Source organism: Maylandia zebra, linkage group LG12 (genome assembly GCF_041146795.1).
Source record: "Maylandia zebra isolate NMK-2024a linkage group LG12, Mzebra_GT3a, whole genome shotgun sequence".
Classification (NCBI taxonomy): domain Eukaryota; kingdom Metazoa; phylum Chordata; class Actinopteri; order Cichliformes; family Cichlidae; genus Maylandia; species Maylandia zebra.
Genome location: NC_135178.1, coordinates 17887668 through 17902406, shown reverse-complemented (window position 1 = coordinate 17902406; position 14739 = coordinate 17887668). Strand labels below are relative to the sequence as shown.

Genomic DNA, 14739 nt, shown 5'->3' with positions numbered 1-14739 from the left:
AGTGGGGAAGGCAAGGGAAGGGTAGTTGCTGTAACTTGGAGCCCAGGCTCTCCCGGGTGGGTAAGGGCCCACAGGCTCCCCAGGCTGAATGGCTGCAAATCTGTAAGGAATGATGAGCAGTGGAAACACCACCTCTGGGTCAAAGGCAAAACTAATGTCCAGATATACCTGGAAAAAGTCAGAGATTTAGAATCAAATCAGACTAAAGTAACCATCAAATTAAAAGTGCAATTTATAAAACTACCAATTTTACTTTTTTAATTTGACACATAATTATTATTTGTTATGCTTTTTTATGCAGCGTCTTATCTTCATAGTAGTTATTAATTATTTAAGAGGTTAAGACACACATTTTCTTTATCTATTATTTACCTACAAACATTTACAACCAAAGTTCACCATGAAATCCCTATGACATAGTTTTATACCTTTAACTGATATTCAACTGAGATGATATCACAGTTACGGAGGGTGGCGATGGCATCACTAGGAATCTTCAACTGGCGGGAGGCAGTTTGCTCTGAGTTTGGACGGATAGTGTCCCCGACCTCTTTGAACAGTCTCACAGGTTTTAGTCTTGCCATCGCATCTGTACACTATTTTCTGCTGAAGTTTGAATTTGGGTTCTATGTTCTTGGAGGAAGAGTTACAGATTTTGGCAACAACAGATAAAGTTTCACCTGTCAATAGCAAATGTTAACAATGAGCTTAATTTTTAAATCTATTCACATTTTATTTTGTAAGTTGCAGATATTTTACCTGGAAAACAAACTCCTCTGCTAATGGTAGCAGACATTTGAACCTGTCCCTTAGAGAAAACACCGACGTCTTTACTCACTGAACTAGATTGTGGACACTGTAAAGAACCAGACAGACATTTTTTTTTTTCAGATCAACTCAATTGTAATCCAGATGTCAAATTTATAACACATCATTGTAGTGTTTACCATTACTTGAGGAGTGTTTAGAAATGCCTTAGAAACAAACTTGATCTCTTTTTGTACTGCAGAAGGCAAATGCCAGCTCCGAGATATCTTTGCTTCAACCACATAGACAATTTTTCCATGTTTCCCCTGGAAGGACGAAGGCATGTTCCTAAAAAAACAGAATCTAGTTATTTGTAAAAGCAAACTACAGCACGGTATTAATGCATGAAGCCAGAAATTCCCACATACCCCTCTGGGATTTTAAGCCTGAATTTAAAAGTGTGGGCCCCTTGGGGAAGTGAAGTGCCTGCAAAAGAAATATGATTAAACTTGTATGTCCAAATGGTCCTGCTAGGAATGGCACAATAACAACCTGTGTTCAAAAATTTCAGCCCCGTCACTCACATGGTGAAGTTTTTAACACGCTGAGTGTTGGAGCCTTGCCAGTAAAGAAATATGTAAATGATGGAAATTCTCTGTTGGTTTTTTTTCCAAAGTTCACAGCAATCTCTCTTTCTGGGATTTGACTATCAAAAAATATTGAAATTAGGGGAAGTTTGCCAATAAATTAATAGCAGTGATAACTGTTTTTACTGAGAAGGAAGCTGAAGTACCAGGAAAGACCTGACACAAGCAGGAAAAAAACAAGCAACTTCCACATGGGGTTGGCCCTCTAAATGTGGCCCATAAACCCTGCCCATAGCTACACCCTACATTGTGTCGAGTGACTATCTGCAACGTGCAAGACCCAAAGTGAAAGGCTAAATAAATATTTATTAACTTTGCTCTCAGAAGTAACAAAAAAATTTAATAACCACTCCACTAATTGCTTTGCCAGCTGCCGTCGTTGCGCCAAAAAAGTGATCATCAGCAAAAAAGTGATTAGGGGTATTTGTTAAAAGATTATTGTGGGAATACAAACAGTTCTAAGTGACTTATTGGCATATAATTTGTCAAAAATATGTCAAACATATCTCTTGTGAATCATAAAAGTCATTCTGAGCCAGAAAATATGTTTGAATCACAAGGTACAAGCTACAATCTATTTTTGGCAAAATGACTGTTGCATATCTTTTATTTATCTTGAAAAAAGTGTCACTGACATTAAAATGTGTTTTTCAAGAGAGATCTGCCCAAGAAGTCATGAGAAATTATAACGAATACAAAAACACATTTTTCTAATCATACTTTAAGTGCCCAAAATTAACTAGCTTGACACAGAGTGATAAAGATTCTTGCAAAACAAGTATTTTCTTTATTTCATAGACAAGCAAGGCTGGATGGGGGTGGGGATGCTCTCCAATTTAAGTGTTGATGCATGCTTAATTATCCAGATAAGAACAATTTCTGTGATATGCATTTTAAGCTTGCCAGTCTTCCTTTACCTCACTTGGATCCACAGGTGTCACAGTTCTGATAAATGTATACCAATTGATTGCTAGTGGCAACCTTCATGAGAGTAGTTGTTGCGGACAACACATCAAAGCTCATTTTCCACTCTAAGTTGGCAGTTACACAAACTTCAGGTTTACATGGGGAAATAAATCAGCCCTCTTCTGGATGAGTCCTGTCTCCACCTGAGCACTCGGACATGTTGATAACTCAGCCATAAACTCTATGAAAAGCATCAGAATTTAAAATCATTTCAGAATAAGCAAATAAGTGAAGAATAAGGGAAGAATATGTGTGTTTATACTTCTATACACACATATTAGGAAAACAAAACACCACGGCTTGTCACGGGTTAGCCAAGAAAAGCAGATAATAGAAAAATTACAAGATTAGACTCAAGAGGTACACAGCAGAAGTGACGAAGCCAAGATGAAGGATATATAAGAAAAGTAGTATTTATACACACGAGGTAAACATGTAATGGGACAGAAGGCGGTGACATGACAAACCTATAAGCAATTAAGACAATCAAAAAAAAAGATGAGAATTAAATGATTATAAAACTCCAAAGGACTCAAAAACTCTGAGAAGAGGCCAGAGAACATGACAAAAACACTATATTCCTTCATGAGGACTGAAATGGCAACAAAAAGTCCTGCTAGGAATGGCACAATAACAACCTGAGTTCAGGTTTTAAATGCTTGAACCCCTTACCTCTAGCATTCTCTGCAAATAGAAATTCCTTCACTTTGAAATATCTCCAGTGACTATAATGAAATTCCCTTTCCTCTCCATTACTTTCTGTCCACTTTACGATAGAGTCTCCTTTGGCTTTCACGAAAACGCTCTTGACTTTGACGTCTTTGGTCAGTCGGAAATTAACTGTGCCCACTATAGTATCTCCTTCAGAAAAAGCATGATCTTCACTGATTGCCTCATAAGTCACATTAAAGTCTTTTATCCGTGACATTTCAGAGCTGTCAGTGAAATGCTTTTCTCAGCACAGATAAACTGATCAGACGGGCAGATCAAGAAATTTCAACCCCATCACTCAAAAGGAGGAGTTTTTAAAACGCTGAGTGTTGGAGCCTTGCCAGTCATGTAAATGATGGAAATTTTCTGTTGTTTTTTTTTTTTTTCAAAGTTCACAGCAATCTCTCTTTCTGGGATTTGATAATCAAAAAATATTGAAATTAGGGGAAGTTTACCACGAAATTAACAGCAGTGATAATTGTTTTTACTGAGAAGGAAGTTGAAGTACCAGGAAAGACCTGACACAAGCAGGGAGAGAACAAGCAACTTCCACATTTAGAGGGCCAACCCCAACCCTGCCCATAGCTAAACCCTACATTGTGTTGAGCAACTATCTGCAAAGCGCAAGACCCAAAGTGAAAGGCTAAATAAATATTTACTAACTTTGCTCTCAGAAGTAACAAAAAAAATCATCGATGCCATCCATTTATTCATCTATCCACCCATCCATCCAGCTTGTCCAAGAGGAAAGGAGCTGGAGCCTATTTCAATTGCTGCAGGGCAGGAGGGTCTGTCCCAGTGCTACCACTTAATAAAGTTGGTTACTTTTTATCTGAAAAGTTACTGAATAATGCCAAACTCATGAAGTTGTACCATGCAAAAAAGTTCACAGATCGATGGTCTCCAGTTTACCTTGCTACAACCACTCCACTAGTTGCTTTGCCAGCTGCCTTTGTTGTGCCAAAAAGTGATCATCTGCAAAAAAAGTGATTAGGGGTATTTGTCAAAAAATTTATTGCGGGAATATAAACAGTTATAAGTGACTTGTTGGCATATAATTTGTCAAAAATATGTCAAACATATCTCTTCACTTGAGCAAATAAGTGAAGAATAAGGGAAGGACGTCCGCTCCTGGGCGCCGCCCAGCTCACATTGCATACGACCCCTACGGTACCTCATGCGAGTGGTGAGCCTGCAGGAAGATGAGCCCATGTCCCTTTTTCGAGCTGTGCCTTTTATTAAACCATTCAAAATCACAGATCTTAAGCAAACATCCAATATACCTACAATATTGATCGATTTACCTGCGCGCAGTCAATCTAGAGCTTGGCTGAGTCCAACTTTAAAATTCGTGGTCACACAAAGAAGTCCAACAACACGCATTAAAAATGGGCACCTACAACAATGAATGATCCTGTGGCAAGGCAAGGCAAGGCAAGTTTATTTGTATAGCACAATTCAAGAACAAGGTGGTTCAAAGTGCTTTACAGAGACATTAGAAACAAAAACAAATAAAAAGCATGATTTAAAATTGATTAAAACAAGCAAACAAACTAACTAACTAAATAACAAACAAAAAAACAAACAAAACAGTATGTAAAAAAAATCAAAACAGATAAAATCAGAACAGTAGATAAAATCAGTAGTTAAAATGTAAGTTTTGAAGTTTAAGCTTAAAAGTGTGGATTTGGTGCTTTATTCAAATGCAGCTGAGAACAGGTGAGTCTTCAACCTGGATTTAAATAAACTGAGTGTTTCAGCTGATCTGAGGCTTTCTGGGAGTTTGTTCCAGATATAAGGAGCATAAAAGCTGAATGCAGCTTCTCCGTGTCTGGTTCTGACTCTGGGAACTGATAAAAGACCGGATCCAGATGACCTGAGGGATCTGGAAGGTTCATACTGGGTCAGGAGGTCACTGATGTATTTTGGTCCTAAACCATTCAGAGCTTAATAGACCAGCATCAGAACTTTAAAGTCTATCCTCTGACGGACAGGCAGCCAGTGTAAAGACCTCAGAGCTGGACTGATGTGGTCCACTTTTTTGGTCTTAGTGAGGACTCGAGCAGCAGAGTTCTGAATGAGCTGTAGTTGTCTGACTGATTTTTTAGGTAGACCTGTAAAGATGCTGTTACAGTAATCAAGCCTACTAAAGATGAATGCGTGGACTAGTTTTTCCAGGTCCTGTTGAGACATCAGATCTTTTATCCTCGAAATATTTTTGAGGTGATAGTAAGCTGACTTTGTTATTGTCTTAATGTGTTTTTCTAAGTTTAGGTCTGCATCCATCACTACACCCAAATTTCTCGCCTGGTCTGTGGTTTTTAGGTGTATAGATTGAAGTTCTCTGGTGACCTGTAATCGTTTTTCTTTGGCGCCAAAGACTATTACCTCAGTTTTGTTTTTGTTTAGCTGGAGAAAATTGTGGCACAACCAGTCATTAATTTCCTCAATGCATTTACCAAGAGCCTGTACAGGGCCTTGGTCTCCTGGTGACATTGTGATATATATTTGTGTGTCATCTGCATAGCTATGATAGTTTATTTTGTTGTTCTTTATAATCTGTGCCAGTGGGAGCATGTAAATGTTAAACAGAGGGGGTCCCAAGATGGAACCTTGGGGAACTCCACATGTGATACTTGTCTGCTCAGATGTGAAGTTACCTATTGATACAAAGTATTTCCTGTTTTCTAAGTATGTTTTGAACCAGTTTAGTACAGTTCCTGAAAGACCTGTCCAGTTCTCCAGTCGTTTGAGTAATATGTTGTGGTCAACTGTATCAAATGCTGCACTGAGATCCAGTAAAACTAAGACTGACATTTTTCTACTGTCTGTGTTCAGACATATGTCATTGAACACTTTGGTCAGACCAGTTTCAGTGCTGTGGTTCTGTCTAAAACCTGACTGGAAGGCATCGTAGCAGTTATTCTGTTTTAAGAAGTAATTGAGCTGTTGAGAAACTGCTTTTTCAATGATCTTACTTAAAAATGGGAGATTTGAGATCGGCCTGTAGTTGTTCATTTGTGTCTTGTCAAGAGTGTCCTTTTTCAGTATAGGTTTTATTACAGCAGTTTTTAGTGGTTCTGGAAACACACCTGACATTAAAGAAAAGTTGACGATCTGTAACAGGTCTGACTCCAAAGTCTTTGAGACCTTTTTGAAAAAACTTGTTGGCAGGACATCTAAACAGCAAGAGGAGGAGTTCAGTTGACCTAAGATGTCATCCAGGTCTTTGCTGTTAATAGGGTGAAACTGTTTCATGGTGTTTAAACAGTTTTTTGGTGGACACAGTACATATCCTGGATCTGCTGTTGATGTACCAATTGCTTGTCTAATCTTTTGGATTTTTTCTGTGAAGAATTTGGCAAAGTCATTGCAGGCCATGGTTGAATGAAGTTCAGCTGGCACTGGCACAGGAGGGTTTGTTAGCCTGTCAACTGTGGAAAATAAGACCCGAGCATTATGACTGTTTTTAGTGATGATGTCAGAGAAGTAGGACCTCCTTGCACTCCTCAGTTGTAAATTATAATTATGAAGTTTCTCTTTATAGATGTCATAGTGAACCTGGAGGTTTGTTTTTCTCCATCTGCGCTCAGCTTTCCTACACTCTCTTTTTTCATTTTTCACTAGTGTGGAGTTTCTCCATGGAGACTTTTTCCTTCCAGAGATAACCTTCACCTTAATGGGAGCAATTGTATCCATTACATTTAACATTTTTAAATTGAAGCTATTGACGAGCTCATTGACTGAACCTCTGGACAGGTCAGGTGTTAATGGGAAGACCTGGTTAAAGATCTCACTACTGTGTTCAGTTATACACCGTTTTGTGATCACTGCTGTTGATATATGGAATGTCACCTCTCTGGTGGGGAAGGAGCCTGAGTTGGTGCGTGAGGTTGAGAGGTACCGGCTAGATATAGTTGGGCTCACCTCTACGCATTGTCTGGGCTCTGGAACCAGTCTCCTGGAGAGGGGCTGGACTCTGTCTCAGTCTGGAGTTGCCCCTGGTGAGAGGCGGCGGGCTGGGGTGGGTATTCTTATATCCCCTCGGCTTGCTGCCGGTACGTTGGGGTTTTTCCCGGTGGACGAGAGGGTTTGTTCCCTGCGCCTTAGGGTCGGGGAACGGGTCCTGACTGTCATCTGCGCTTATGCGCCGAGTGGCAGTTCGGAGTACCCAGCCTTCTTAGAGTCCCTGGGGGGGGTGCTGGAAGGTGCTCCACCTGGAGACTCTGTTGTCCTGCTGGGAGACTTCAATGCTCACGTGGGTAACGACAGCGAGACCTGGAGGGGCGTGATTGGGAGGAACGGCCTCCCTGATCTGAACCCGAGCGGTGCTTTGTTATTGGACTTCTGTGCTAATCACAGTTTGGCCATAACGAACACCCTGTTCGAACATAAGAGTGTCCATAAGTGCACGTGGCACCAGGATGCTCTAGGCCGTAGGTCGATGATCGATTTTGTAATCGTATCACCAGACCTGCGACCATATGTTCTGGACACTCGGGTAAAGAGAGGGGCTGAGCTGTCAACTGATCACCACCTGGTGGTGAGTTGGATCAGGTGGCGGGGGAGGACGCTGGACAGACCTGGTGCACCTAAACGCGTAGTGAGGGTGTGCTGGGAACGTCTAGCAGAGGCCCCAGTCCGCGAGATCTTCAACGCACACCTCCGGCAGAGCTTCAACAGCATTCCGAGGGAGACTGGGGACATTGAGTCCGAATGGACCATGTTCAGCGTCTCCATTGCCGAAGCTGCTGCATTGAGCTGCGGCCGCAAGGTGGTTGGTGCCTGCCGTGGTGGTAATCCCCGAACCAAATGGTGGACACCAGAGGTGAAGGGAGCCACCAGGCTGAAGAAGGAGGCCTATCGGGCTTGGTTAGCCTGTGGGACTCCGGAGGCAGCCGACAGGTATCGACAGGCCAAGCGGAATGCGGCTCGGGCAGTGGCTGAAGCAAAAACTCGGGTGTGGGAGGAGTTCGGAGAGGCCATGGAAAAAGACTTTCGGACTGCCTCGAAGAGATTCTGGCAAACCGTCAGGCGTCTCAGGAGGGGAAAGCGGTGCTCTACCTGCACTGTGTATAGTGCTGGCGGAGCGCTGTTGACGTCGACTGAGAAAATTGTCGGGCGGTGGAAGGAATACTTCGAGGACCTCCTTAATCCCACTGACACGTCTTCCGGGGAGGAAGCAGAGTCTGGGGATGAGGGGTGTGACCCACCAATTTCCGGGGGCGAGGTCACTGAGGCAGTTAAACAACTCCTTGGTGGCAGAGCCCCTGGTGTCGATGAGGTCCGCCCCGAGTTCCTGAAGGCTCTGGACGTTGTAGGGCTGTCTTGGTTGACACGTCTCTGCAATGTTGCGTGGAGATCAGGGGCAGTACCTGTGGACTGGCAGACCGGGGTGGTGGTCCCCATCTTCAAGAAGGGGGACCGGAGGGTGTGTTCCAACTACAGGGGGATCACACTCCTCAGCCTCCCCGGGAAAGTCTATGCCAGGGTGCTGGAGAGGAGGGTTCGTCCGCTAGTCGAACCTCGGATACAGGAGGAACAATGCGGTTTTCGTCCTGGTCGCGGAACACTGGACCAGCTCTTTGTCCTCTCGAGGATACTTGAGGGTGCATGGGAGTTTGCCCAACCAGTCTACATGTGTTTTGTGGACCTGGAGAAGGCATTCGACCGTGTCCCTCGGGGCGTCCTGTGGGAGGTGTTGCGCGAGTATGGGGTGTCTGGCCCATTGCTACGGGCCATTCAATCCCTATACAACCGTTGCAAGAGCTTGGTTCGCATTGCCGGCAATAAGTCGGACTCGTTCCCGGTGGGTGATGGGCTCCGCCAGGGCTGCCCTTTGTCTCCGGTTCTGTTCATAATTTTTATGGACAGGATTTCTAGGCGCAGCCAAGTGGCGGAGGGCTTTCGCTTTGGTGGCCTCAGAATCTCATCTCTGATTTTTGCGGATGATGTGGTTCTGTTGGCTTCATCGGGTGAGGGCCTCCAGCTCGCACTGGAACGGTTCGCAGCCGAGTGTAACGCAGCGGGAATGAGGATCAGCACCTCCAAATCTGAGGCCATGGTTCTCAGCCGGAAAAGGGTGGAGTGCCCACTCCGGGTCGGGGATGAGTTCCTGCCCCAAGTGGAGGAGTTCAAGTATCTCGGGGTCTTGTTCGCGAGTGATGGGAGAAGGGAGCTGGAGATCGACAGACGGATTGGGGCTGCGGCTGCAGTAATGCGGACGCTGCACCGGTCAGTCGTGGTGAAGAGGGAGCTGAGTGTAAAAGCGAAGCTCTCAATTTACCGGTCGATCTACGTCCCTACCCTCACCTATGGCCACGAGCTGTGGGTAGTGACCGAAAGAACGAGATCGCGGATACAAGCGGCGGAAATGAGCTTCCTCCGAAGGGTGGCTGGCCTCTCCCTTAGAGATAGGGTGAGAAGTTCGGCCATCCGGGAGGGGCTTAGAGTAGAGCAGCTGCTGCTCCACATCGAAAGGAGCCAGCTGAGGTGGTTCGGGCATCTGGCAAGGATGCCCCCTGGGCGCCTCCTGGGCGAGGTGTTCCAGGCATGTCCCACCGGGAGGAGGCCCCGGGGCAGACCCAGGACACGCTGGAGAGATTATATCTCTCGGCTGGCCTGGGAACGCCTTGGTATTCCCCCGGACAAGCTGGAGGAGGTGGCTGGGGAGAGGGAGGTCTGGACCTCTTTGCTTAGGCTGCTACCCCCGCGACCCGACCTCGGATAAGCGGATGAAGATGGATGGATGGATGGATGCTGTTGATATATTTGTGTGGGCTGAGATTTTACTTTCAAAGAAAACACAGTAATGATCAGACAGGCCCACATCAGACACAGTAATGTTTGAAATGCTCAGGCCCTTGGATATCAGTAGGTCAAGAGTGTGTCCTCTATTATGTGTGGCCTCTGTTGCATGCTGAGTCAGCCCAAAGTTGCCCAGAGTGTTGCTCAGATCTTTAGTCCCTTTGTCCTGAGGGTTGTCCACATGGATGTTAAAATCCCCAACAATAATTACACAGTCGAAATCAACACAGATCACAGACAGCAGTTCACTGAGGTCATTAAACAAGTCTGTGCAGTATTTGGGAGGCCTGTAAACATTAAGAAACACAACTTTGGATGGGGCCTTCAGCTGTAAAGCCACATATTCAAAAGACTGAAAACTTCCAGGGGATAGCTGCTTACATTGAAATGATTCATTAAATAGGACAGCAACCCCTCCTCCTCTCCTGCTCACCCTGGCCTCACTGATAAAACTGTAGTTAGGAGGGGTCGTCTCGATGAGAACAGCTCCACTGTTACTTTGGTCCAACCAAGTTTCAGTTAAAAACATAAAATCAAGGCTGTGCTCAGTGATTAAATCATTAATTAAAAATGTTTTCCCAGCTAACGATCTAACGTTTAATAAAGCCAACTTAAGTGTTTTAGAGGTATTACTTGTCCCCTCGTGTTTGGGAGCAGTCTGTGGCACACAAGGTATGTTTACTATATTTAAAGATCTTTTAGAGTGCATTTCTCTGTGTTTTGACCAGGCCACATGTCTCCTTCTGTCACCTAAAAGTACAGAGATTTTAAAACCTTCTAGTAAACAGGGTCCCAGCTTCTCCTGGGAAAAGTCACCACTGCCATAATCCTCGCAGCCTGGACCCTCCACACATCACACATCAGACTTCGGAGACAGAGCATGAAGGTGGTAAGGAGGAACTAAAGGGGGCGAGGCTGAGCAATGTGACTTCGATTGCTCTGTTGAGGGTGGGGCTCGATGGTGAACCTTTGGCCGCTCTGGTGGGGGGTTTATGGGGGACAAAAAGGGATTGGGCCGGGGGGTAGATCTGAGCGCAGCATTGACCCGCTCCATCATCTCCTCAGTGAATTTCAGGTGTGGGGAGGAGGGAGAAAGGGAGGGGGAGGAGGGTGATGGGGGTGATGGCCTGTCAGGGGTTTGGGGGACTGGGGAAGATCGTGGTCCCTGGTCCTGGTCCTGGTCGTTGGTGTTGTTGAGAGAGTTGGAGGCAAATAGGGACCCCTCTTCTTGCCTCAGATGTCTCTCCTTTCTGAGGCTCTTCCCGGGTGGGGGCAGATGGAGCTCCTCCTCAAGGTTTCTGCTGGGCTTTGTCTGTTCTTGGAGTACTGTTTGTTCCTCTTTATGAGATAACTCCTCGTTTATCTCAGCTTTGGCACCAAGCACAGATGGATGACGTATGGAATAAAACAAGTTGGAGGTGAACAGTTTCACCCCTGACTTGTTAAAATTAAATCCATTTGCTTTAAACAGATGCCTGCGTTCCCAAAAAATATTAAAGTTGTTGATAAAATGCACTGAGTGGTCAGCACATGCTGATATAAGCCATTTATTCAGTGTAAACAACCTGCTGAATCTCTCGTCTCCTCCTCTGACCGGCGGTACAGGTCCACTGATGAATACAGCTGCATTCAGAGAGTTTGCAGTATTTAATAATCCAGTAAAGTCCCGTTTCAGAACCTCCGACTGTTGTTTGGACACATCGTTTGACCCTGTATGCAGAACAATGTTTGTCACAGTTGGATATTCCTCTGCAATTTGAAGAATTCTCTCCTTCAGGTTGTTGACCATATCGTTAGGAAAGCAGAGGACTTTAGTGTTCTTACCGCACATCCTTTGTACATCCTTTACGGCAGAGTCACCCACAATCAGAGTTTCAGGCCTAGCCTTTAGCTTTCCCAGTGGCCTTTTACTTTTGAAAAGATTTTCGGACCTTACTTTGCTACTTTTAGATGGATGGTTGTCCGATATAGATCCAGGGTCCTTTGATAGTGGAGCAAATCTGTTGTGCAGTTTCACATTCAGTTGTTTTGAAGGTTTGTTGTTAACCTTCCTATTCACGGTTGTCCAGTCCTGTTTCCTCTCGTATACAGGGGTAGAAGAGCTTCTCTGTCTCGTAGGAAGCGAAGGCCAGTCGGTTTCAGAGATTTCAGCTCGCTGTGCCCTGCCTGTGATACGTCCTCCCCCTTCTAGGAGACATGATTTATGTCTTGGTTTTGCACCAAGACAGTCCAAGGGGGGATTATCGCTTGAGGATTTATAATAGTGCACAAAGTCTACTTTCTTGGTCATGTTATCTGTGCTCCTTAGCTGTGTACTAGCTTGCTCATCGCCATTGTTTTGAATCAAAGGCAAGGTTGTTTCATTTCCACACAGTCCATTTACCTCCACGTTTACTTCTAAGCGATGAATTTTTGTCTCCAGTACTGCAATCTTCTGCAGGAGGCTGTGGTAGTCATCTGTGGAGAGGGAAGGCATCTTGTTGCTAGTTAGCCTAGCGGTTAGCACCTTTCCAGGGTATTGAGGCTGCTCGGTGCCCAGACGCTGTAATCAGGCTTCAGCTGTGTCTAGGCCACAGACACACGGAGCGCTGAGGATAAGGTAACTATAAAAATGTTGCTGTTTCTGTTAAGAACACTTTAGTCCTAATGATCTATAAGTGTCCAGAAGCTATCGCAGGTAAGCTCATACGGAAAAAAGGGAAAAAATCAGCATAAAAATCAATAAAAATCAATAAAAGAAGCAAAGCATTTAAAGAGCAAAGAGATGAAGCGTCCACACTCACAAAGGGGGACCCACTAGAGGCTTCCACTCACACCCAAGGAAGGGTTCTGTTGTGTTTGGGTGCAATATGCTCAGTTCATGTTTGGAGGTGAATAAAGTTGGAGTGTAAAACTAGAGCTCCTGTATCGTGTGTCCCATGCTTCCATATTGGTGACCCTACCTTGAACACGCAGCAAACCATGGAGTTCGCCCTGGACACGCCGCTACTGCTGGCCCTCTGCCTCCTGCTGCAGCTACATTTGCCGTGGCGCTCCAGTTGTGGCTCCATGACCCCTCGTCATGGTTCATCCACGTGGAGGCTCAGTTTGCTCTCCACAGCATCTCAGCTGAGGACATAAAATTTCATCACGTGGTGCCATTGCTCGTCCCGCTAACCACCTGTTGGGTCTGTGTTTCCACAAGCCCCGCTAATTCTAGAGACTTATTCATCATGAAGAAAACAAGACAGTCGATCGATCGATTATTTGCGCAAGGGAGGCCTCGTCTGTGTCCACCACGAAAATGACCCCCAGATCTGACCTCCTCCTGCTACCTTTTATTGAGAGACAGTTCACACAAAACATGTCAGAACAAAGCCACGCCACCTTGGTTCTAAGACAAAGAATTTTATGTATATGTGTGAACGTCTGTAAGAATGTGTGTGTGTGTGTGTGTGTGTGTGTGTGTCAGACCCCCTGCTGACCAAAGGGTCGTAAACCCAGGAAGCTTACATCAAAAGAAACAGATCTTTCAGATAGGATGTATCTACAATAAAACCTCCCCCAGCACAGAGTGGTTGGAGAGGTGGTCAGGATCAAAGGAATGGCTTTGATCCTACTGCTTGAACTAAGACTGTACAAATTTAAGAAACACAATGGCAACATTCAACAATTAGACTTAACACCACCCGCTGTGTGATGGCCCTCCTCAAGGACCCGCCCATGCAAGGGAAATATGTTGCCGTTAAGGACCTACTACTGCGGCGATACACCCTCTCCGGTGCGGAGCGAGCCAAGAAACTTCTCTCCCTCTCCAGGCTGGGCGGAGGCATGGCTCATTAACTCATGGAAAACATGTTGTCCTTGCTTGGTTCGGACGACGGGCTATTCCTCGCCCTTGCCCTTCGGTCCTCACAGACGGGCCTTGTGCTGGAAGACATGCCGGTGTGGGATGGCAGTCCACGTTTGCTGTGCGACATGTCTTCCCTTTCGTGGAGCAATCGTGTTTTGACTCCATCCATGCTTTCTCTTATCTGGGCTTACGGGCTTCGGTCAAGATGGTCACGGACAAGTTTATTTGGCCGGGCCTGCGGAAAGTGGTAAAGAGTTGGGCTGCTGCGTGCATTCTGTGCCAACACTCGAAGGTCCAGATGCACACTCAGCCACCCCTCAAACCTTTCTGCGTACCTGGTAGGCGTTTCGACCATGTGCACGTCAGACCGCTTCCACGGTCGCAGGGTTTCACACATCTTTTGACTGGGGTGAATTGCATCACCAGGTGGCCGGAAGTGGTTCACCTGGCTTCCATGACAGCGGAGGTGGTGGCCAGGGCATTGGTGTCCACGTGGGTTTTGCGTTTTGGTACCCCCCCCCCCCCCCTCCCCATTGACATTACCTTGGACAGAGGCCCTCAGTTCGTATCGGAACTATGGTCCACCATGGCTGCCGGAGGGTCAAGGTCCACCGCACCACGATGTACCACCCATAGGCTAATGGGATGTGCGAGCACTTTCTCCGTGCTTCCTTAACGAGTGGTAACTGGGTCGACCGTCTGCCTTGGGTTTTGTTGGGGTTGCGCAGTGCGGTCAAGAAGGACATCAGGGTTTCTCCTGCTAAACTGGTCCTTGGCCAACCCCTCTGTGTCCCCGGGGAATTTTTGCCTGAGGGACCTCCCCCCCATGTTTTGATGTCTCAGTGCCGGGTGTCCGCTCCCCTGGAGGCCCCTTTTCGGTCCCTGGCCCTGTGCACCACTGCCTGCCAGACATTTTTTTTCTGCGGTTGTTGGAATCTTCTTTTTTTTGTTTTTGTTCTGCATGACGCCCATCATCCCCTCTTGCGTCCGCTTTACGACAGCCTGTTTCGGGTTATTGAACCAGGTTCC

General features: G+C 45.7%; 2 long non-coding RNA genes across 2 annotated transcripts; both read right to left on the bottom strand.

Annotated features, from left to right (window-relative positions):
- Positions 1-467: 467 nt before the first annotated feature.
- Positions 468-1085, bottom strand: LOC143421348 (uncharacterized). Its single transcript, XR_013100988.1, has 3 exons — positions 948-1085; positions 760-856; positions 468-680 (listed from the first exon to the last, which is right to left on the bottom strand). It is a non-coding gene; the product is annotated as an uncharacterized LOC143421348 (long non-coding RNA).
- A 117-nt stretch (positions 1086-1202) lies between these two features.
- LOC143421349 (uncharacterized) lies at positions 1203-12877 on the bottom strand. Its single transcript, XR_013100989.1, has 3 exons — positions 12821-12877; positions 3984-4046; positions 1203-1233 (listed from the first exon to the last, which is right to left on the bottom strand). It is a non-coding gene; the product is annotated as an uncharacterized LOC143421349 (long non-coding RNA).
- Between the last annotated feature and the right edge of the window lie 1862 nt (positions 12878-14739).